This window comes from Eulemur rufifrons, chromosome 21 (assembly GCF_041146395.1).
Source record: "Eulemur rufifrons isolate Redbay chromosome 21, OSU_ERuf_1, whole genome shotgun sequence".
Classification (NCBI taxonomy): Eukaryota; Metazoa; Chordata; class Mammalia; order Primates; family Lemuridae; genus Eulemur; species Eulemur rufifrons.
The window spans coordinates 243,918-265,904 of NC_091003.1; the positions used below are offsets into that span (position 1 = coordinate 243,918).

Here is a 21,987-nt window from a genome sequence, read left to right on the forward strand (position 1 = left end):
TGGAATAATAGCTTGCTTGTTGGCATCAGGAAACAGATTTAAAGAAAGCGTTAATAATTTTATGTCTCTTTACATTCTGCAAAAATATCCTTAATGTTCTACTGGACTGTAGCAAGACTGCCTTATCTGAAAGCTGCTTGGTCATCTCTGAAATTATCTTTTCTAAAGTATTTACTGAAATAAAGTGCTGCGTGCCAGTTCTCCCACTTGTTCTTTTATCACCCTGCTCTTGCACATTCCATGTGTGAAAAAGGAGCAACCCGATATTGGGAAGAAAATAGAATGCATTTTTCTCAGTAGTAGCATAAGAATCATTTTTCTCTTCCTACTCCTTCATTTTAATACAGTACAATACAGAGTATAATAAGGTCCCAATGTTTCGAGCCATGGTAATCTGAAACTTTTTAACTGACTGTAAGTGCTGGAGTTGCTGTTGCTAGATACAGCAAAGGTTATGGATTTTAAATTGGGTGGTTGCTGCCTTGCAATTTAGTTTAAAACAAAAGAGAAAGATCTGTTAGCTGTTTACAGAACTGTAGTGGATTCTTTACCCACTTACTGTTGTGCATCACAGTGCTGGTGAACTTCTAAGGTGAGCTTAAAAACAATGAACACTGATTTACAGGGGAAAAAATGCCACTTTTCTGTTTATATTATCTGCCTTCCCATCTAATGTTTTCCCACATGGCACTGATATTTTGTGATACTGCTTGTCTCTGAAATGTATCATTTTAGACACATATGCAGTTACCAGGCATCTGTACAATTAGTAACACTCTGGTATTTCTATAATGAGCCAGGTACTGATGAAATAATAAAACAGACATCATTTCTCCCCTCGTGGCTCTCACTCTAGTGGAGAAGATGTTTACTGTACAAATGTGTATATGATATCAGGGGATGATAACTGCTCTGTGGAAAAAGAAGATAGAGAATGACAAAAGCATCCATGTAACCAAAACGTCTGTACCCCTGTAGTATTCTGAAATGAAATAAAAACAAGGAAGATAGAGAATGTGGGAGAAATGGAGATGTTAATTTAAATAAGGTGTTCAGGGAAGGCATCAGTGAGGGAAACACAGGCAAGGGTTTAAGGGTGTCAGCCACAAAGCTCCGGAGGGCGGAGCATTTTCATCAGGGATTAGGAAGCGCCAAGCTGTGTGTGGGAGAGGAACACTGAAGAAGGCAGAGTGGCTGCGAGCCGCGGGGCCAGGGGTGGGAGTGAGGCCAGAGAGGTGACCAAAGGCAGTTCATGTTTGGCCTTCCAGGTCATGGAACGTCTTTGGTTTTTATTCTTTTTATCATTGAATGGTTTTGACTAAAAATGAAGAGACAGGACATGCAGATTTTCTAGTGGTTGGCTCACCATGCGTCCGACTGAGAACCAGCACTGACTGGCCACGCTGTCCCCTCTGGCCACGCGAGCCACCTTGCTCCTTCTGCACACTCCCCCCGGGACCCCTCAGCTGTCTGGAATGGAGTGTAGAGCACGTTCTGCAATAAGGTTGTTTATTCTTGGTGGCGGCTTTTCTTTCTGCCATTTATTGTTCTGCTGTACAGTTTTAACCTATGATAATGGGGTGTGCAAATGTGTGCTGGTGCCGGTGGAGGACCTGCCCTGGTGAAGCAAAGGAAGAGCACTGTGCTGTGTGGACAGTTCGAGTTTTCTTCAGGGGAAGCGACTGAGGAAACGGAGGGGGACGGATCAGTAGAGAGCTGGGGTTGCTGTAAGACCATTAGACATTCTGGAAACATCAGAGCCATTCGTGCAGCCCGAGGGGATTAACCAACAATTCTATGACAGGTGGCCAGAGAAACTCTAACTGGGGGCGTTCCCTGATTTCAGGGATTTGTGTAAAGCAGAGGAGCGGCTGGTCAGTGCGCTGTGTCTCCGTAGCGCTGTGCTGAAGGCGCCCCGGACGGCGCAGGCTCGCTCAGCACCTCCACTTTCGGGAACCACGTTCCACACCCTAAGTGAGGCGTGAGTGTAATAGGAATGTCTTTTATTCTTTTTCTGAAAACACAAATGTGCATGTTCTTGATTTGTTTAATTTCACACAAAACCACATTCTATAACCAGTCATCTCAAAACAAATAAATGAGTTCACTTAATAAAAATAGAAAATTATCAGTTGAAAAATGAAAAAGAACCATACTTTCTAGAAAGGCATCTTAGAGGACCGATTGAAATGTTTTACCTGTACTGTTAAACCTAGAAGTTCCAAAGGCCATTTAATATACTGGAACTGTCTCTGCTGCCTTAGGAGTGGCCACCGTGTTTTGTTGCAGACAGTCCCTGTGGGGTGTAGCAGATGGTATTCCCTGTGGATTACACCTCTGCAGCTCCTTTAACATAACTGTGAAGAAAGTTCAAATTTGGCCATATGTACTTGAAAACAAACCAGAAAATCTCTTGGCAAAGCAGTGGAGCAGACAGGTTTTGGTGTGCCCACCCTGTTGTTTGTGTCCTTAACCAGCTCGGAGCTGTCCGTTGGTGATCTAATGTCCACAGCATTCAGTGTGAGTTCAATATGGGGAAGGGGGTAAGAAGTTAGTAGAAAGCCTTTTATTTTTTGAAATCCTAATGTCTTTGTAGGTTTGTAAGTGTCAGGGGAAGTTTTGCTTTAATGCTTTTCTTAAATTGATCTTTATACAGTTCAGATTGGAGTTTTTAAACTACATACCTCAAAACGAAGCAAGTCTTTTTTTTGTTTGTTTTGTTTTTTAGACAGTCTCACTCTGTTGCCCGGGCTAGAGTGCCGTGGCATCAGCCTAGCTCACAGCAACCTCCAACTCCTGGGCTCAAGCGATCCTCCTGCCTCAGCCTCCCGGGTAGCTGGAACTACAGGCATGTGCCACCATGCCCGGCTAATTTTTTCTGTTTTTAGTTGTTTGGCTAATTTCCTTCTATTTTTAGTAGAGATGGGGGTCTCGCTCTTGCTCAGGCTGGTCTCGAACTCCTGAGCTCAAGCGATCCTCCTGCCTCGGCCTCCCAGAGTGCTAGGATTACAGGAGTGAGCCACCGCGCCCGGCCAAAGCGAGTCATTTCTTAGCAAACATGAGGTTGTTGCAATTTTTAGTTACTTAAAATGTGACATCAGATAAAGTAATCAATAATATTTAAAAGAAAAAATTTAATTCCTTTTGAAACTGTTTTATACAAAAAAAATAAAACTCATGTAATGATGCACACCAATAAACAGGTATAAGCCACCACCCAACACAGATGTCCTAGTGGTGGACAGTTGAGTAGTTTCTAGTTTTTAACGTTGTTTCTGTTACAGACTATGCTGTAAATTCTTGTACCTATATCTTAGTACCCCCCTGACTTTTAGTATCCTTGTTTCTCTAACATATATCTAGACGTGGAATTCTCAGTTGTGAGGTGTGGGCATGACCAATTGTACAAGATAGGGCCACATTACTTTCCAAAGTGATAATTGCTCCCACGTCACCGTGTGTAAGTTCCACTTTCACATCTTCATCAATGCTTGTTTTTTTCTGACATCTAAATTTTTGCTAATCTGATGGGTAAACTGGGATTTCATGGACTTGTTCTTTTCTGATTGCTAAGAGGTTAGGCATTTCTTTATGTGCTTAATTGCCTGGTATGGTTTCTTCTGTGAAAGACATGCTTGTTCATGTCTTTTGCACATTTTTCTGTTTTTTCATGAGCCTCCCTTTATGTTCTGAAAACAAATTCTTTGTTGGTTATATATGTTAAAACATACTTAACTAACATCTTCTCAGTGTATGTTTTTGTGTTTAAGAATGTTTTCTTACGTTCGGTAATAAAGATTTCATCCAGATTTACTTGTAAAAGTTGAAAAATCTTGCCCTTTACATAGAAGCCTGGAATTGATTTTTGAAGAAGGAATTTAATTGCATTTATTTTCTACATGGAGAACCCTCTGTTCCACAACTACTTACTGAGTAGCCTTTCCTTTCACCACTGGTGTGCAGTATATAAGAGTGTATCAGGCTCCCATACATGATGCATTCGATTATAGACTGTATTAGCCCACTGGTTCATCATTGTGCCAACTCCACAGTGTCTTCTGCAGTTTGCTTTAGTGTCCTGATACCTGGGAAGGCAGGTCCCTTTCTTTTTGTTCTTCTTTTGTAATGTTTTGGCCATTCTTAAAATGTATATGGCCTCTCTGTATAAATATTTATACAGAATATAAATATTATGCATATTTATATATTATGTATATTATATTTACACGGAATGGCCATATAAATTTTCAAATTAGTTTGTTAGGTTTTCCAAAAGCCCTCTTGGACTTTGGATTAGACTTGCACTAAATCTATAGATATGAGTATTCCTATTTATGAAGCTAGTGTGTCTTCATTTTTTAGTTATTTCCATAAAGGCTTTTAAAAAACTTTGTACTAATGAAAACTTTTAAACATATTCAAAAGTAGACAGTAGTATCATGAGCCCCATGTATCCATCTCTCAGCTTCAACAATTTCAATTCTCATCTTTACCTTATTCTATTCACTCTCTTCCTTTCCTCTATTATTTTGAAGGCAAATCTGAGGCATATCAGTTTATCCATAATTATTTCAATATGTATTCCTAAAAAAGACTTAACCACAACACCATTATGATAATTTAAAAGGGTTTATTTACACATAAATGTAATATGATAATTATGAAACAAATGTATTGTGAAGCAAATATTACTCAACGTAAGAAATAGGACATTGTCAGCACCCCAGAAGCCTCCTGTGTCCTTTCCAATTACATACGTTCCTGTTCCAACATCTGGTGGAATTGCTATCCTGATTTTTATGGTAATTACTTCCTTCCATGATTTTTACCATCTATGTATGTATTCCTAAACAATACAGTTTAGCTTGCCTATTTTGACTTTACATGGAGTCATAACTAGAGGTGATCTTTCGTGTTTTCTTCTTTAATTGAATATTATATTTATTTATAAGATGATCCATATTCATGTAGGCAGCTAAATTTCACGTTCATTTTTCTTTATTGTCTTCTTGTATGGCTGGACCATAATAGATTTATCCATTATAGTTTTTTTATTTTATTTTATTTTATTTTTATTTTTTTTTTTTTTTGAGACAGAGTCTCACTTTGTTGCCCAGGCTAGAGTGAGTGCCGTGGCGTCAGCCTAGCTCACAGCAACCTCAAACTCCTGGGCTCAAGCGATCCTCCTGCCTCAGCCTCCCGAGTAGCTGGGACTACAGGCATGCACCACTATGCCCGGCTAATTTTTCTATACATATATTTTTTAGTTGTCCATATAATTTTTTTTCTATTTTTAGTAGAGACGGGGTCTCGCTCTTGCTCAGGCTGGTCTCGAACTCCTGACCTTGAGCGATCCACCCGCCTCGGCCTCCCAGAGTGCTAGGATTACAGGCGTGAGCCACCGCGCCCGGCCCATTATAGTTTTTTTATAATCTGGGTTAATACCCAATGCGACCATTAAGAACATGCTCTTTTATGCATTTGTGTGTGTGTAGCCTGGTGAACATGTGCATGAGTTTCCCTAGGGCTGTGCCCCCCACGACCAGGTGGCAGAATAGCCCCCCCCCGCCACCCAGTCTGTGGGAAAAATTGTCTTCCATTAAACTTAGGAACTGGGGGGCTGCATGGCAGGAGATGAGCAACTTCAGCTTCTGTGTTTACAGCCATTCCTCATCGCTCCCCACACCCCCCCTCTGAAAAATTACCTTCCATGAACCCGGTCTCTGGTGCCAAAAAGGGTTGGGGACCCCTGCTCTAGGGTATATACCTAGGAGTGAAATTATTGGCTCTAAAGTCTAAAGAGCTCACCTTGACCATGCAAGAGCAAATTGTTTCAAAGTTGATGTTATTCTTTTACATTCTCACCAGCAGTTTGAGTGTTCCATTATTTCGTATCTTCAGACTTTAAAATCTTTAGCAATTGGGGCAGAATGTAGTAGTGGTTCTTTAGCCTTGTATCATTTTACATTTTAATATGAGAGTGAACAGGCTGGTCTGAAGGTAGTCAGTTATCTCGATTGATTGTTCACAGTCAGTTATAGACTGAACGTCTTGTTCTACTCTTTCCCTTCTTCTCACTACTGCACTTGTCTTAAAAGAAAAACCAAAAGAGAGAGTGAACAGTAAGCCTGACTTGTTTGACTAATACCTTGTGAACCTCAAGATTATACACACAAGTTAGAGATTTCTTAAACTAAAATTCTCCAGTTGAAGTCTTCCACACTTTTGTTCATATTCCATTTATATTATAACATAAAATCAGTTCTTTCAAGGTATAGAAAAAGGCACATTTAGATAAATTGAAGCAGATTAATTTAAGACATTATATACTATAACATCTTTTGTTTTTATGTTTATTTTCCAGTATGGTTAGGCATGAATCTAATTTGGCACATTCTCCTTATTCTATTCCTAGTAACTCTTGTAGATATAACATGATAACCACCAGGCATCTTTGTCACTCTATATACTAATCATTATTACAGCTTAATTTTTTAAAAGATGAAAAATAAAAATGGAAGTTCTCGGTGGCTCACGCCTATAATCCTAGCACTCTGGGAGGCCGAGGCGGGCAGATTGTTTGACCTCAGGAGTTGGAGACCAGCCTGAGCAAGAGCGAGACCCCGTCTCTACTAAAAATAGAAAGAAATTATATGGACAGCTATAAATATATATATATATATATATATATATAGATATATATATAGAAAAATTAGCCAGGCATGGTGGCACATGCCTGTAGTCCCAGCTACTCTGGAGGCTCAGGCAGGAGGATCGCTCGAGCCCAGGAGTTTGAGGTTGCTGTGAGCTAGGCTGATGCCACGGCACTCTAGCCTGGGCAACAGAGTGAGACTCTGTCTCAAAAAGAAAGAAAAAGAAAGTTCTAGTATTTTCCTCTAACTTCCCAGTAGATCATTTTGATCCTCCCTCAGGCGAGCATATCCCACATTGCAAATCATCAATGACAGAACTCAGAAGTTTAGAGCGCCCAGCCCCAAATCTTTAATTTTATGGCATAAGTAAATTATAATTTTTAGAGACCCCAACATCGTTCTTTTCACTCAACTAGCTTACTTTATAGCTTACTTTAATTAGGAGGAACATAATGGTGTATTTAAGCCTAATGAAACAGATATCAGCAATATATGTTGAGTAGGGTAAGCATATAGTTTATCACCAAATCACTAGACTTTTGAGGATGAAAAAGTAATAGTAATGTTAATCATTCACCACAGCAATAGGTATAAATCTGGACTGTCTCGGGCAAATCCATGATATATAGCCACCATCGTGTTGCATGAGTGTAGTTAAAACTAATACCTTGCACCTTCATGTCATGAGGTAGAATAATGTTCCATTTATTTTAGGTAGAGCAAAGTTTTAATTTCTCCTTTGTTGAAATGATGAAAATAGTTTTTAAATGCTTCTCATAAGTTTTCTCATTCTGTCTTGTTCCACCAAGGGAATCTTGGTCAGATGAAAATCAGGAAAGATGGTTTAATCTATATAAGAACACCCTGCAAATTATAAAGTGTTATAGTAACATAAGTTACATTCCATTATCAAGCCAGGAGGCAATGGAATAGGAAAGCTGAAGTTTATTTCTGCTTTTCTGACTTTGGTCTTAACTTTAAGGTTTCATTATTTGAGTGGTCTTAGGTAATCCCCCAAGATGAATTCCCAAGTCCAAAGTGAAATACTTGATTAATATATATTCCTTTCTACTAACATGAATGATACAAAGTAAATTGTTTTAACAAATTGTTCTATTGTTAAATTCGTTTTTTAAAAAACTCAGTTATCCACAAAGAATTAACAGATTCATAACTAGATTTTCATGTACTTAAATTTCTTACGTATAAATACTTTGCTTAAACAATTTATACATTTAGTACTATATGATAATTCTTAAGGGCTTTATTTTCATTGCAATGGTACCAATGGTATAACCTGCTTATTTAGGAGGAATAAATTATTTTTAAAAGTACAAGATGTAGATGTAGCAATTTTTATAATCATACTTTTGGCTATAAAACAATACTATAAAACAATATCTATTTTAAGTTGGGATTACATTTTAGTCCCTGTCTCATTAAATTAACTAGTTATGCATGAAAGCCAGTATAGTGTAATATAGTATTTCTAAATTCCAGCTATTCATGTGCCATCTTCACAATTTACCATAGCCCTATGTTACCTGTAATATTATTCTGTATTTTTCTTTAAATGATTCTCCTTTTCACAAAAATGTAAGTGTGAAGAATAGTTCACTCTTACATATAAGAAAGAAATATTACTTCCCATAAATAAAAGATATGCATAAGCAAACACTAAATTAAATACATAACTGTTAAAGGTTAATGTTATTAATATTTATATATACCTCCCAAAGTTATCTCAAGTACTTCTAGTGTGTATCTGCCACACTTTCCAAAATACTAGTGTTAGCACATAGTGACTATACACAGACTGGATTCAAATCCTAATTCTTGTTAACTGTGACTTGGCGCAATGAGTTTCTTAGATTCAGTTTTCTCATCTGTGAAGTCAGGTTGATGGTTTTACTCTCATAGCCTTCGTTATTGTACGGGCTAAATAATGCCAGTGAAGAGTGCCTGTCACATAGTAAGAGCACAATAATTGCTAGTCCTTATTATTGTTTTTATTATCTTAATCCACAGGTATCTTTGTTATCTGACAGTAGTCATCCTAAACAAGACATGTCACCTAAGAAAGACGGTTTAAAAAATGGTGATATAAATGTAGACTTTGATCAACTGAAAGTTGATGCTAAAAGTTAGTATAAAAATATATTATCTTTCATAGTTGCCAGAAAACAGTCAAGGTTTAAAATATCTCCAGTGTTTATTCATTAAATCAAAATAAATATTTTTAATTGACTGCAATGGCATCATTCTGATTGTGAATGTTAAGTATGTTCTTATTTTTGCTTGACTTGTCTTTAAAGTCACCTGATATATCCGATAATGCTGAATAATAATATGGACTTTTATTCTGCTTCATGTTTCCAATTTGAAAACTTTCTTTCCTGTGTCTAATTGTATCTCTGTAAATTGTGTACATTTTTTTAGTTTTCTCCTCTATGAAAATAGATTATGGTCATTCCAAAACCATCATTGATTGTAATGATATAAAGAGCTGCAGCACTGCTTAGTCCTTTTAAAGAAGTTTTCTCTTATTCTGTATATAAAGATAATGTCTTTTTTCCAATAAATAACAATTAAAAATCAGAATAGTAACAGTTTTAATAAACTGGGAATCAATATTAATTAAAGGGAAACTAGGAAGCTGATCACTCAAACTGAAAAGAATTTTTTATTTCGGGACTGCTGAAATCCCTTACTCACAGAAGTTTATGCTTGGTTCTCTTATTTTGCTTAATATTCATCTTTAGATTTTTATATAAAACAAGTAATTATCATAGTGATTCATCATGCTTTTTAGGTCACTTTTCAGAGGGTTAAACATTGTAGGTAATTCATAGCTCATTGTTTTCAATTTATTAGACTGTAGAAATAAGTGAAGACTAGTTTGATGCTAAAGAAAACCTGACAGGATTTGACTTCTCAGGAAGGAAAGAAAATCAAATAGAACAAGATAGATGGAATCTGAAGTTTACACTAGGTTGGTTTAACAATTTACTGAGGAATCCTAACCTATTTGTAAAATAATACTTACCTGCTTCTGTGTTGTGTTGGGTGCCTGAGCTGTTTTAATATTTTATTCCTGTTTGCGGCTTTTCTTTATACAAAATGAGAAATTGTCCAGTTGGAGGTCAACTTTTTAAAGAGCAGAGAATTGCTAAAAGCTTAAACCCAAGATTTAGTTAGCAAGTAGATAAGCTGCATTCTTTTCCACTGAGCCCTCACTGGACACTTTCCAGGTGCGGTTACCTGGTGAACAAAACCAACTTCTCAGTTTTCCTCAGGTAACCAGTACTAATCTATCAAATCGGTATTAGTGATGGAAACTATTTCCTTTCCCTCACTTTAATAATTTCATCTATTTCAGGAATATTTTCAACTTTAGATAGTCCCTAAATGCTTATAATAGTTAGAATAATCACAGGCACTAGAGAAAATTCTATCATTTCTTGTGATAGTTATGCTACCTCTCTTTATTTTTATCTGTATGTTTCTGTGGGTTTTTAAATTTTCCATATTAGCGATGGTTTTATTTTTTTCTGCTTGTATAAATAATGGCTTACTAAGATTTTTAAATCAAATATGAAAATATAAGAAGATTAAAATTACCTGAAGTTTCTGCAACCTTCAGTAACCACTATGAATATTTTAGTGAGCATTTCAATGCATTTCTTTATGCATATATTAATACATATACACAACTTAAAATATTATATCATCTGATTTAATTGTAACTGTGTTTTTCTTTCGTTGCATTATTTTCCACCATATCACTTGTCATAATACTGTGTGTTTTGCTTACTTGATACTTGATAGATTACTGGGTTCACTGCCTTCCCACCCTTACATACTAGCTCAGCAAGATCAGGGATTTTGTTCACTGCCAAGTACAGCGTGCAGCCCATAGGTTACCCAGTAGATATTTTGTATCGAATTAGTGAAGGGTTAGGTGATGGGTGTAATGTACACCTTCTGACTCCTTTAGTGTACTATATCTCTTTACTTCTTTTTCACTGCAATATAAAAATGTAAAGCTAGGTAGTTTCACTATTTTGTCTGTAGAATACATTTATAATCCAAAGAGATTAACAAATTAAATGAAGTAAGTTAATGAAGAAGGTTAGGTATTGATTAGATGAAAGACTCTGCCTGAATTCTAGCACCAATACTTAACAGATTTGTGACCTAAACTCCTATGACCTCAGTATCATCATCTGTAAAATGGAAATAATATTAGTAATAGCTCCCTCATGGGGTGGTTGGGAGAATCATGTGAGGTGATGTGTATATAAAGTGCTTATTAGCATGTTGCCTGGAGCAGAGCATTCAATAAGTGCTAGGCTACTCTTGTTACTATTACTACTGAACACAATCAAATTTACAAATCTCCCATTATTATTTAAGAATTATTAAAACATAAGTAAAAGTACTCATGGATTCATTCAACAATATTTGTGTACTCCCTCTGTGCCAGGTATAGGATTTGCTAGTAATTCAAATCTCAATTTAGTGAATCTTTAATTTCAGACCAGGTTCCCTTCACAATATTGACTATGAGATTGCAGCCTAAGAATTTTGAATTTTTTTGTCAAGCAAGAAAAAAAATTATCTATATCTATAATCCTAGTATTTGTGGCTTCCAAAATCATGCTGTCTAACTCAAGTAATTTGTCTGTTTTTTTCTTATGTGCTCTTAACATTATCACAAGCTATATAATACCTGCTGTTGATATTTGTCTGATTGAAAGGTTTTCTTGGTATGTTATTTCCCCAACAAAGGAATGTGTGTAAAGAGGTCTCCCACTAGCTCTAGCCAGCAGTAACACTAAGGAGTTAAGATCCTGTGTACATCCAGTGTTCTCATAGCACTTCTCTGAACCAGGGACAAATGACAGACTTTTTTAGTTATGATGTACAGTCAGCCCGTGGGTTCTGTATTCATGGATTCAACCAACTTTCTTGTCATTATTTCCTAAACAACGCAGCATAACAACTATTTACATAGAATTTACATTGTATTAGGTATTGTGAGTAATCTAGAGATAATTTAAGGTGTATAGGAGGATGTGTGTGGATTATATGCAAATACTATGCCATTTTATATAAGGGATTTGAGCATCCTCAGATCTTGGTATCCGCAGGGAGTCCTAGAACCAGTCCCCCAGGGATACCAAAGGACAGCTGTAACTGATTACTCCGTTTAGATGTAATTTATTCATTTGAGCTATGAGAGACTTAATATCAACTAATCCATACCCATTTATTTTTCAAGATGATACGATTAAGGCCCAGAAATCTTAACACTGTACTCCAGGCTTTTGGTCTTCAGTCTAGTCATGCTGATATTTGTTGATAACTTTATGATAAGCTTTGTGATAGTAAAAAGAAACCATGAAATATTTAGCAAGTTTTCATTTTCTCTTAAACATCTCAATACAATGATGATCATTTCTATGGTATATTCTGTTTTTCTACAAGCAGAAATGTATGCTGAACCCTTACGAAGAGATAAAGGTTATTTGGTACATGATGGTGGTCTCTGCCCTTCAGTTTCTGAGGTATGCCAAGATTTCTTTTTGAACTTCATATTATTTCTCCTTTTTTAGGCTGATTGAAGGTCTCATTTCCAGAAATACCTAGTTTCTGAAATTTCAATTTATGATTCTTCTACTAACTACAGGTGTGTTTCCCAAATTCAGTGCAATGTGCATTACTGTGTGCCTGCTGCTCACTAGAGGTTCTGTACCAGACATCAGCCGCAGTGGGGATAGAGTCAAAGGCCATTCCCACAGGAGGGTCCCAGGCTAGTATAGGGGGCCATGCAGACAAATAGTTGCAGTCATTATAGACAAATAGCTGCAGTCATTAGTTCGTGCTGTTCTTAATCAGATCTTTCTTGGATTATACTTTGTAGCTTGTTATTAGTGGTATGTGGCAGACTGACTGACTTCCGTGTGCTTTATCTTGTTAGGCACTGTTTCACAGGGAATGTAGAGTGCCTTAGTTAAGGAGAACGGGCTCCAGAAAGAGATAACTTCGGCTCAATTCCCAGGTCTGTCAGCAACTTGATGAATAAATTTGGGCAATTTACTTAACCTTTTTGTACCTCAGCCTCCTCTTTGTCTATAAAGTGAGGTTGATAGTACTGTCATAGCGATGTTGTGAAACTACTATGAGTTAAGTTTGTAAAGCACTAGGATTAAAGCCTGGCACATAGTAGCTGCTCAGAAAATTGTATTCTTTTCTGATTTTAATTACTTTTCAGATGACACTTGTATACTTTTTAGGTAGATAGCTACATCATCTATATATAATCTCTTCCAATCTGTATGTTGCTACTTTCTATTTTGTGACATTGTCAGACCATTCAAATCACAATGGTGATGGAAATACCTTTACTGTCTTCTGATAAAAAATGATGGCTGTTCATTTCAGATATGAAAATCTTTATCAATTAAGAGAGAATCCTGTTTGTAGGTGGGGTTGAAATTTGTTAAAAAATAGGTGTTTAATTTTATTTAATGGGCCGGGCGCGGTGGCTCACGCCTGTAATCCTAGCACTCTGGGAGGCCGAGGCGGGTGGATCGCTCAAGGTCAGGAGTTCGAGACCAGCCTGAGCAATGAGCGAGACCTCGTCTCTACTAAAAATAGAAAGAAATTATCTGGCCAACTAAAATATATACAGAAAAAAAAATTAGCCGGGCATGGTGGCGCATGCCTGTAGTCCCAGCTACTCGGGAGGCTGAGGCAGTAGGATTGCTTAAGCCCAGGCGTTTGAGGTTGCTGTGAGCTAGTCTGACGCCACGGCACTCACTCTAGCCTGGGCAACAAAGCGACACTCTGTCTCAAAAAAATAAAATAAAAATAATTTTATTTAATGGAGTCACCTAAGAGTATATGCTTTCTAAATTTTACTCATTAATGTGGTATTAATACATTTCATTAAAGCAGTATTATAATCCTAGTAGTATTACCTGATGTGAAAGATTCTTTTAGTATCTTGTTGCATCCTTAAACTGTGGGGTTTTCTTTTCTTAAGTATTATACATACTGTGTGGAAATTTAGAAAATACAATTAAATGCAAAAATACAAGGAGGTTATAAAAAATTATCCATAGTCCCATCATTTGAAAACAACCACTTTTCAGATTTGGAATGTATCCTTCCACTGACACTCTCTAGGTCTGGTGCTTTTATAGGAATAGCTCTTGCCTGACTTTCTCAATTATATGGTTAAAATTCTGATTCGATGTTCTTTTTTTTTTTTTGGTCTAAATATTTCCCCACAACAAGGCCATAAAGATATTCTCTTAAATATTCTGGCAAATGTTTTAAATTTTGACTTTCACATTGCATGCCTTTGAGTCATCTGGAGGTTATGTTTGAACATAGGAATTAATTTTAACTTTTTTTAGTATAAATAGTCCCCAGATTGCTAATCTCTGTAACTTTATCATATATAAGCTTTGCAAATGTTTTACATTAAGTTTTAATATAAAATTAATAGGAGATAATTCATGAGAAATGCTTAGTATTTTTTATTTCTCATCTTTAATTTGGTTTTTATTTAGTTATCCTAAATAAACATTCTTCCTGATTTCAAGCTAAGTATATCAACCTTTTTTTTTTTTTTTTGAGACAGAGTCTCACTCTGTTGCCCCGGCTAGAGTGCCGTGGCGTCAGCCTAGCTCACAGCAACCTCAAACTCCTGGGCTCAAAATGATCCTCCTGCCTCAGCCTTCCGAGGAGCTGGGACTACAGGCATGCGCCACCATGCCCAGCTAATTTTTTCTATATATATATTTTTAGCTGTCCATATAATTTCTTTCTATTTTTAGTGGAGATGGGGTCTCGCTCTTGCTCAGGCTGGTCTCGAAGTCCTGACCTTGAGCAATCCACCCATCTCGGCCTCCCAGGGTGCTGGGATCACAGACGTGAGCTACTGCGCCCGGCTTAATATATCAACCTTTATAAGAGCATTTATTATTGTGAAAACTATATTTGAGTCAGGGGTTACAAAATTAAGTTTGAGGTAATTTAAAGTCAATGAAAAACCTTTTGGTTTTCTGCTTTTCTATTTTAGATATACATCTCTTGCTTTCCAAAAAAAAAAAAAAAAAACACACACACACAAAAAACACACAAAAAACGGTGATATAAAGATGGCTGTGAAGGAAATGAATACTGCCAAAAAGGTGGGGGACTGCTGCTTTCCAGTCTTTTTTTTCTTCTTTATTCTTGAATAGTGCTACTCTGTAAGTAACTAATTAGTATACTTTCATCAATTTTTATACCTAATGTTATCTCATAATTATTAAAACCATGAAACGTAGTCATTTTATTTTTTTATGCCCTCATCTGTACCTCACTGAGGTTTTAAACACGGATGTTTGCTCTGCCTCCTGCTCATCCTGTGACTCTGCGAGAGCTACCTCACTCTCTGAGCTTTTTGTCTTAAAATGAGGATAATAGTTCTTACCTCAAATATTTAGAAGTTTAAATGAGCTTAATATGGAAAAATTCTTAGTACAATGTACTGAGGATGTACTCAGTAAGTACAGCTATTATCGCTGCTATTACATACCAGTAATTTGGCTTTTTCTTGGAGAGCTCATTTTTTCTGTGGTTTCAACTATCACTTTAAACTGTCACATTCCAATCTTTTCACTTATTTATTGAACAAAGAGTTATTACATACCAACTGTGTACATTATTCTAGGAACTGGGAAAGCAACAGTGAACAAAATAGACAAAAATCTGTGCTTTTATATGAAGCTTAAATCTAGTGGGAGAGATAATGGCAATAAGTAAAATGTAATATTCTGGTGTGACAGAGCTAATATTTTATGTATTTTGCCCTGACTTTTCATCTAGGATTTAAAGTCTGAGCCCTTTCTTTGTTGAATTTTTACAGGATTTACAGTGGTTTCGCACCATTTATAGTCTACTTGCATGGTTAATAGTAACTAATTGATCATTTTAATTTTATCTTTCACAAGTGAAGGAGGCTGCACTTTATATTACTAGTCCCTCCCTCCCCATAACCTGTGATACAATTTTGGGCATGTAGTTTGTGTTCATTACATACAGTATTTAGTAAATAAAATGTAGAATATTTATAATTACTCTTCAGACCAGCCTTTATCAGGTGGGTTGGTTATGTCCTGTCTTTGGGAGGGTGGAGAAAATAGTTACACCATGTGCTGTGTTCTGGGTTTCAGAGGAAGAATCCCAGTTGAGAAAGGCTGATTTAGACATAGTCTCATAGACTTTATCATTACTATAAAAAATTATGTTGGGCATGTTTTTTTAACACATAGCCCTGAACACCGCTGAAGTAAATTTACTTGGTATAAATAATCTTAAAGTAAAATTTTCAGAGCCATTTATTTATAATTTTAAAATTTATTTTAATTGAACAAGCTGGATTATCACTATGTAATGGTTTTAAGAAAACTTTTAAAATGTTTATTTAGGGTGTCAAGAATTGTAAACAAATTCAATCTGCTAAATTATTACCTGATGCACCTGTTAGATTCATACCTCCAAATACATTGAACGTGCGTAGCTTGACCAAGATCATGAAGTGACTGGCTGAACTACATCCAGAAGTCAGCAGGTAAGAACTAAAATTATATTTTAATTGGTTTTAAGCTTTTTATGTAAAAGCATAGTTCCATTCAATAACTTAGCTATAGTCAGATTGTGTTACTTTGGAAAAGACAAATGCTCACGTATGTTTTCACTTTGCCTAGAGACCATATTATAGAAGCTCTTCAGGAAGTAAGAATAAATCCTAAAGGCTTTCTGAATGGCTTATCTGTTAATGCTATTGTGGAAATGACTTCATCCGTTCTGAAAAACTCTTGTTTTTATTCCTAACTGGAAGCAGAGATCATACAACATATTCTTTTTATTTAAATATTACTTTAAAATTTTAAGCTATTGATTTCATTTTTCATATAAAATGAATATTAAATTAAAAATAAAATATAAAGTTTAAAAACAAACATATTACTATTAATATAAAACCATTTACCCCAAAATTGCTTGGTTTAACATTCATCATCTCACAGTTTGCAGATTAAGATTCAAGGCTGGGCCGGGCGCGGTGGCTCACGCCTGTAATCCTAGCACTCTGGGAGGCCGAGGCGGGTGGATCGCTCGAGGTCAGGAGTTCGAGACCAGCCTGAGCAAGAGCAAGACCCCGTCTCTACTAAAAATAGAAAGAAATTATATGGACAACTAAAATATATATATACAAAAAATTAGCCGGGCATGGTGGCGCATGCCTGTAGTCCCAGCTACTGTAGTCCCAGCTACTCGGGAGGCTGAGGCAGTAGGATCGCTTAAGCCCAGGAGTTTGAGGTTGCTGTGAGCTAGACTGACGCCACGGCACTCACTCTAGCCCGGGCAACAGAGCGAGACTGTGTCTCAAAAAAAAAAAAAGAAAGAAAGATTCAAGGCTGGCTTAGCTGGGTAGTTTGCGTTCAGAGTCTTTCATGTTGCAGTAAAGAAGTTGGCCTGGACCGTAGTCATCCAGAGGCCACACTGAGCCTGGAGGGTCTCCTAAGACGGCTCATTCACATGGCTGTTGGCAAGAGGCCTCAATGCCTTACTGCATGGGCCTCTCCACAGGACTCCTTGAATCCCTTTACATTGTGGCAGCTGGCTTCCCCTGAGCAAGAGAGCAAGGGGGAAGCTGCTCTGACCCACCCTCAGGAGTCACAGTTCATCATTTTGCCACATTCTATTAGATGAAGGTCACTACATGCAACTCATACTCAAGGGGAGGGAAATTTAACCCCACCTCTTAAAGAAAGGCATATCAAAGAATTTGTTTATATATTTTAAAATGACCAGCAGTGAACATATACAATACCTTTTTACAACATAGGAGAGACTTCTGTTTCCGGTTATAGGTGTGTAGATGACTCAAGCCAACCGTCCACTGAGAACAACTAGAAAAGCTGAATAAATATTAAAAAAAAAAATCTGCTTGAAGGCACGGATGAGCTATCAAGATAATGATGAATTACTGGATAAGGGTACAAAGAGGGGTCTCAAAGTATGCCCAGTGTTTGGGGGTACTTTCCCCCAGTATTATTTGCAGAGGGGAAGCTAGGAGGGCATGGGCCATTTTGATAGCATTGCAGCCGGGAGGATGGGGTCTTGGTAAATTCTCAGCATGGGAGTTCGGACCCCAGTGGGCTGTACTTGAGGAGAACAAGTTTGAACTAGAAATACATGTTCCCCAGAAGGGCTGTAACTCAGCTTCAGAAGTTAGTCCCTAAATAAGATTGAGATGGTCTTGGGTTAGGAGTTCTGCCCGGCACCTAGAAGAAATGAAAGTAAGACTTCTCTGGAGGAAAATAATATCATTTTAGGCCTCATTATTTATGCCAACAATTTTGTACTTGTCAGCTTATTTTATAAATAAGAACATACAGTCAAAATCATGGCCAGTGGGCACAGTGGCTCACACCTGTAATCCCAGCACTTCAGGAAGCTGAGGCAGAAGGATCACTTGAGGCCAGGAGTTTTGACACCAGCATGGGCAATGTAGACAGACTCCATCTCTACAAAAAATGAGGAAGACATCTAAAAAGCTCAGAGAAAGCTAGGCCCCCCACACCAGTTGTCCTTTGCAGCCACAGCTGGGCTAAGTTCTTAAAGGAAATGCAAAGTGCCACTCCAGTGAACACATGAATGACAAAAAAGCAAAACAGCTTTATTGCTGATACAGAGAAAGTTTGTGTGCTCTGGATAGATCACCCCAGCTACAACATTCCCTTCAGCCAAAACCTAATTTAGAGTAGGCTCCTCTCTTGAATTCCATGAAGACAGAGAGGTAACGAAGCTGCAGAAGAAAAGTATGAAGCTAGCAGTTGGTGCACGAGGCTTAAGTAACGAAGCCATCTCCATAACATAAAAGTGCAAGGTGAAGCAGCAAGTGCTGGTGGATAAGCTGTAGCAACTTACCCATAACATCTAGCTAGGATAATTCATGAAGGGCGATGCACTAATCAACAGATTTTTAATGTGGAAGACATAGACTTCTGTTATAAGATACCTTCTAAGACTTTCATAGATGAAGAAGTCAATGCCTTGCTGCAAAGGACAGGCTGACTCTTGTGAGGAGCTACTGTAGCGGGTGACTTTAAATGGAAGCCTGTGCTCATTTACCGCTCTAGAGTTGAAGTGTCCCCAGCTATTTGTCTCTCTTCTTTTCTGGCTACTCTGAAACCTGCTAACTTTTCCTACTGATGTCCAGATAACTGATTGTCTAAAAAAAAAAAAAAAAAAAAAAAAAAAACAGAGTCTCACTCTGTTGCCCAGGCTAGAGTGAGTGCCATGGCGTCAGCCTAGCTCACAGCAACCTCCAACTCCTGGGCTCAGGCGATCCTCCTGTCTCAGCCTCCCAAGTAGCTGGGACTACAGGCATGCACCACCATGCCCGGCTAATTTTTTCTATATATATTTTTAGCTGTCCATATAATTTCTTTCTATTTCTAGAGGTGGGGTCTCGCTCTTGCTCAGGCTGGTCTCGAACTCCTGAGCTCAAACGATCCGCCCACCTCGGCCTCCCAGAGAGCTAGAATTACAGGCGTGAGCCACCGCGCCCGGCCCAAATAACTGATTGTTTACGGTATTTACAATTGAGAGGCTACCTGGAGATCGCGATGCCAATTATTGGTGAAAGGTGTATGAAAATATTTCGGTTTTGCTCTTGTAACCCTAACTGCAGTGATAGTTTACGTCCACTGATTCAGTGTCTGTAGAGAGGTACCCAGAAGGTGTTTCTAAACGCACTGTCATCTAATATTAACTGTACCGTTAGGGACTCAGAGCTGTCCTAGAAGTTGAGGTCAGAAGAGCTTTTTTTTTTTTTTTTTTTTTTTTTGAGACAGAGTCTCACTCTGTTGCCCAGGCTAGAGTGAGTGCCGTGGCGTCAGCCTAGCTCACAGCAACCTCAAACTCCTGGGCTCAAGCGATCCTCCTGTCTCAGCCTCCCGAGTAGCTGGGACTACAGGCATGCACCACCATGCCCGGCTAATTTTTTCTATATATATTTTTAGCTGTCCATATAATTTCTTTCTATTTTTAGAGGTGGGGTCTCGCTCTTGCTCAGGCTGGTCTCGAACTCCTGAGCTCAAACGATCCGCCCACCTCGGCCTCCCAGAGTGCTGGGATGACAGGCGTGAGCCACCGCGCCCGGCCCAGAAGAGCTTAAATTGACAGCTTCAGTTTTCCCTTGGTCTCGTCCATTTTTGTCCCACTCTTTACAAGCTAGCCGGTCATGCGTACTTTATGCTGCTCTAACAAAGTTTGTGCCTAGGGAAAAAGTTTCTAAATTATTGATTTCTCTGCAGTAATTTATTTTAAGATAAAAAGCGAATGATGTTTACAATCCACAGAATCTCAAAACAGTCTTACTCTTTATAAATATTGCACGTACTCAGGTGTACACACACCCCCCCGAAAAAAATTGTTTTGAGACCATTTAGATTGTTTTCAAAGCAGCCTAATCTTGACCCTCATGCAAAAAGCATGTTGCTTCTTTGTGTCATTCTTTGAGGTGCTCAGGTTTGGCGCTGAATGTTCCCCCCCCTTTAGTCTACAGTCAGGTGATCTGATGTTGATGTGGGATTCAGAAAACTAACTTGAAAGGAGGGCTTCAGAGCAGAAATGTTCTGACCTTGCCTTGTCTGCCTGCCTCTTGTACCAATCCTTCCCTGAAGCCAGCCATAAAAACCAGCATCCCTGAATCCCAAGGCAGGTCGTACAGCCCAGGACCCCTTTTTTTCCTGAAAGCTAGCCTTAAAACCTCAAATTAGTCTATATAAAGTGGCCATGAAGTAATTATCTGACCCGCTTTGTTTTACCGTAAAACCCCGTGCCAGAAAGGGCCTTGCCGCCCTGCAACCCAGAAGGGAGGAAGGCAGATTGGAGAGAGGCCAGGCAGAATCTAAATATAAAAACCTTGCTGGTTCTGCCTCTCCTGCTGGTAGAATTAGCGCACCCCGTTTTGGTCCAGTCATTTCTACTGGACTGTCCATGCTTTAAACATAAAAAATGGACACTTTCCCCTGCACCTTTGAGTGTTCGTTCTGAAGGTGCCCGTGTATAAGTTTTCATCCTTTCTGCTAGTAATCTTCACGGCAGTAAATTCTCAATGGGTCTTTACGGGGACCTTTTGGGGGGCCTTTGCTCGCAGACTTTGGGGACCAGAGACACTTTGATCCCTGTCATGTCAATAAATTCTGTTTTGGGAGGTGAAAAGATGATTTTGTCTAATTCACTGATCTTTGAAACTACTCTAAACTTCAATATAGCAATAGTCATTAAACACTAAGTGGATATAAAAGTTAAAGGTCATAAAAGTTTGGCCACAGATTCCGTCTCTCTGACATACCGTGGCCAAAAGTGGGGGGGGGTGACTCGTGAACTTAAGTAACATTTTGAGGCTCACCTCAGACGCACGCACACACACACCCGCCACCAGCACCGCCTATAGCCTGCAAGCCCCGGCTTGGAGATGGCCCACCTCTTCGGGCCAAACCAATGTATGCCCCCACGTATAGATTTATGACTTTCCCTGTAAGCCCTGTCTCCCTGGTATGTATAAAACCAAAGTATAACATAGCAGCCACAGCGAGTCCACTTGCTCAAGGCCTCTTGGGCGTGGCTCCGGGTCATGAGCCTCAAATTTGGCTCAGATTAAATCTCCTTAAAATGATGTTACAGAGTTTGGTTTCTCTTCCGTTGACAAGGTTGGCGCCCGGGCGTGGGGCTCAGAGAAGACTCAGGACCACCGAAGGAGCAGCCCGAACTCGGCGCCGGGTACCGGCGTGGCCCTATCGGGCCCCCCCGCCCCCCGACTCCGAGCTCCTCCTCTGGTGGAACTGGTGGGTCGTCCTGAGCTCCGTTTTTGGTTGATGGTCTCGCTTTACTCTGAGCTGGTTCTTTTCCTAGGAATTGTTGTTTGGGATCCTAACTTAGATTTGGAGGTGCATCCTAAAGGGTCCTCTCCATTGTACTTTTATCCTAAAATTAAGTTTCTGTTGTTTATAAGCAGTTTATCTCATTTGCTACCACAGCCTAAATGGACTAAGATAGTATCTTTCTAGTTTCATTTCCTAGTATATATCTTCATTCTTGCATACTTCCACGCTATGTAATGGTAATCCTGCTTCCTACATTGCATCCTAACTCCTTCGCACTTTCTACTCACATTCACAATGAAGCATTCTTTCTCTTCTCTTCCCAAAATGATCTAGGTAAATCCTATTGGTCTTTCAGGCCCAGCCCAAATGACACT

The 21,987-nt window shown here is 38.5% G+C and overlaps 2 long non-coding RNA genes across 2 annotated transcripts in view; one reads left to right on the plus strand and one right to left on the minus strand.

The window, feature by feature from the left end:
- Positions 1–12,217, plus strand: part of LOC138401483 (uncharacterized) — a 32,226-nt gene extending 20,009 nt beyond the window's left edge. The window contains exon 3 of the long non-coding RNA XR_011236524.1: positions 12,147–12,217. This is a non-coding gene — a long non-coding RNA (uncharacterized lncRNA). The remainder of the gene's footprint in view (positions 1–12,146) is intronic.
- LOC138401484 (uncharacterized) overlaps positions 6,039–21,987 on the minus strand; it is a 54,288-nt gene continuing 38,339 nt past the window's right edge. The window contains exon 3 of the long non-coding RNA XR_011236525.1: positions 6,039–6,090. This is a non-coding gene — a long non-coding RNA (uncharacterized lncRNA). The remainder of the gene's footprint in view (positions 6,091–21,987) is intronic.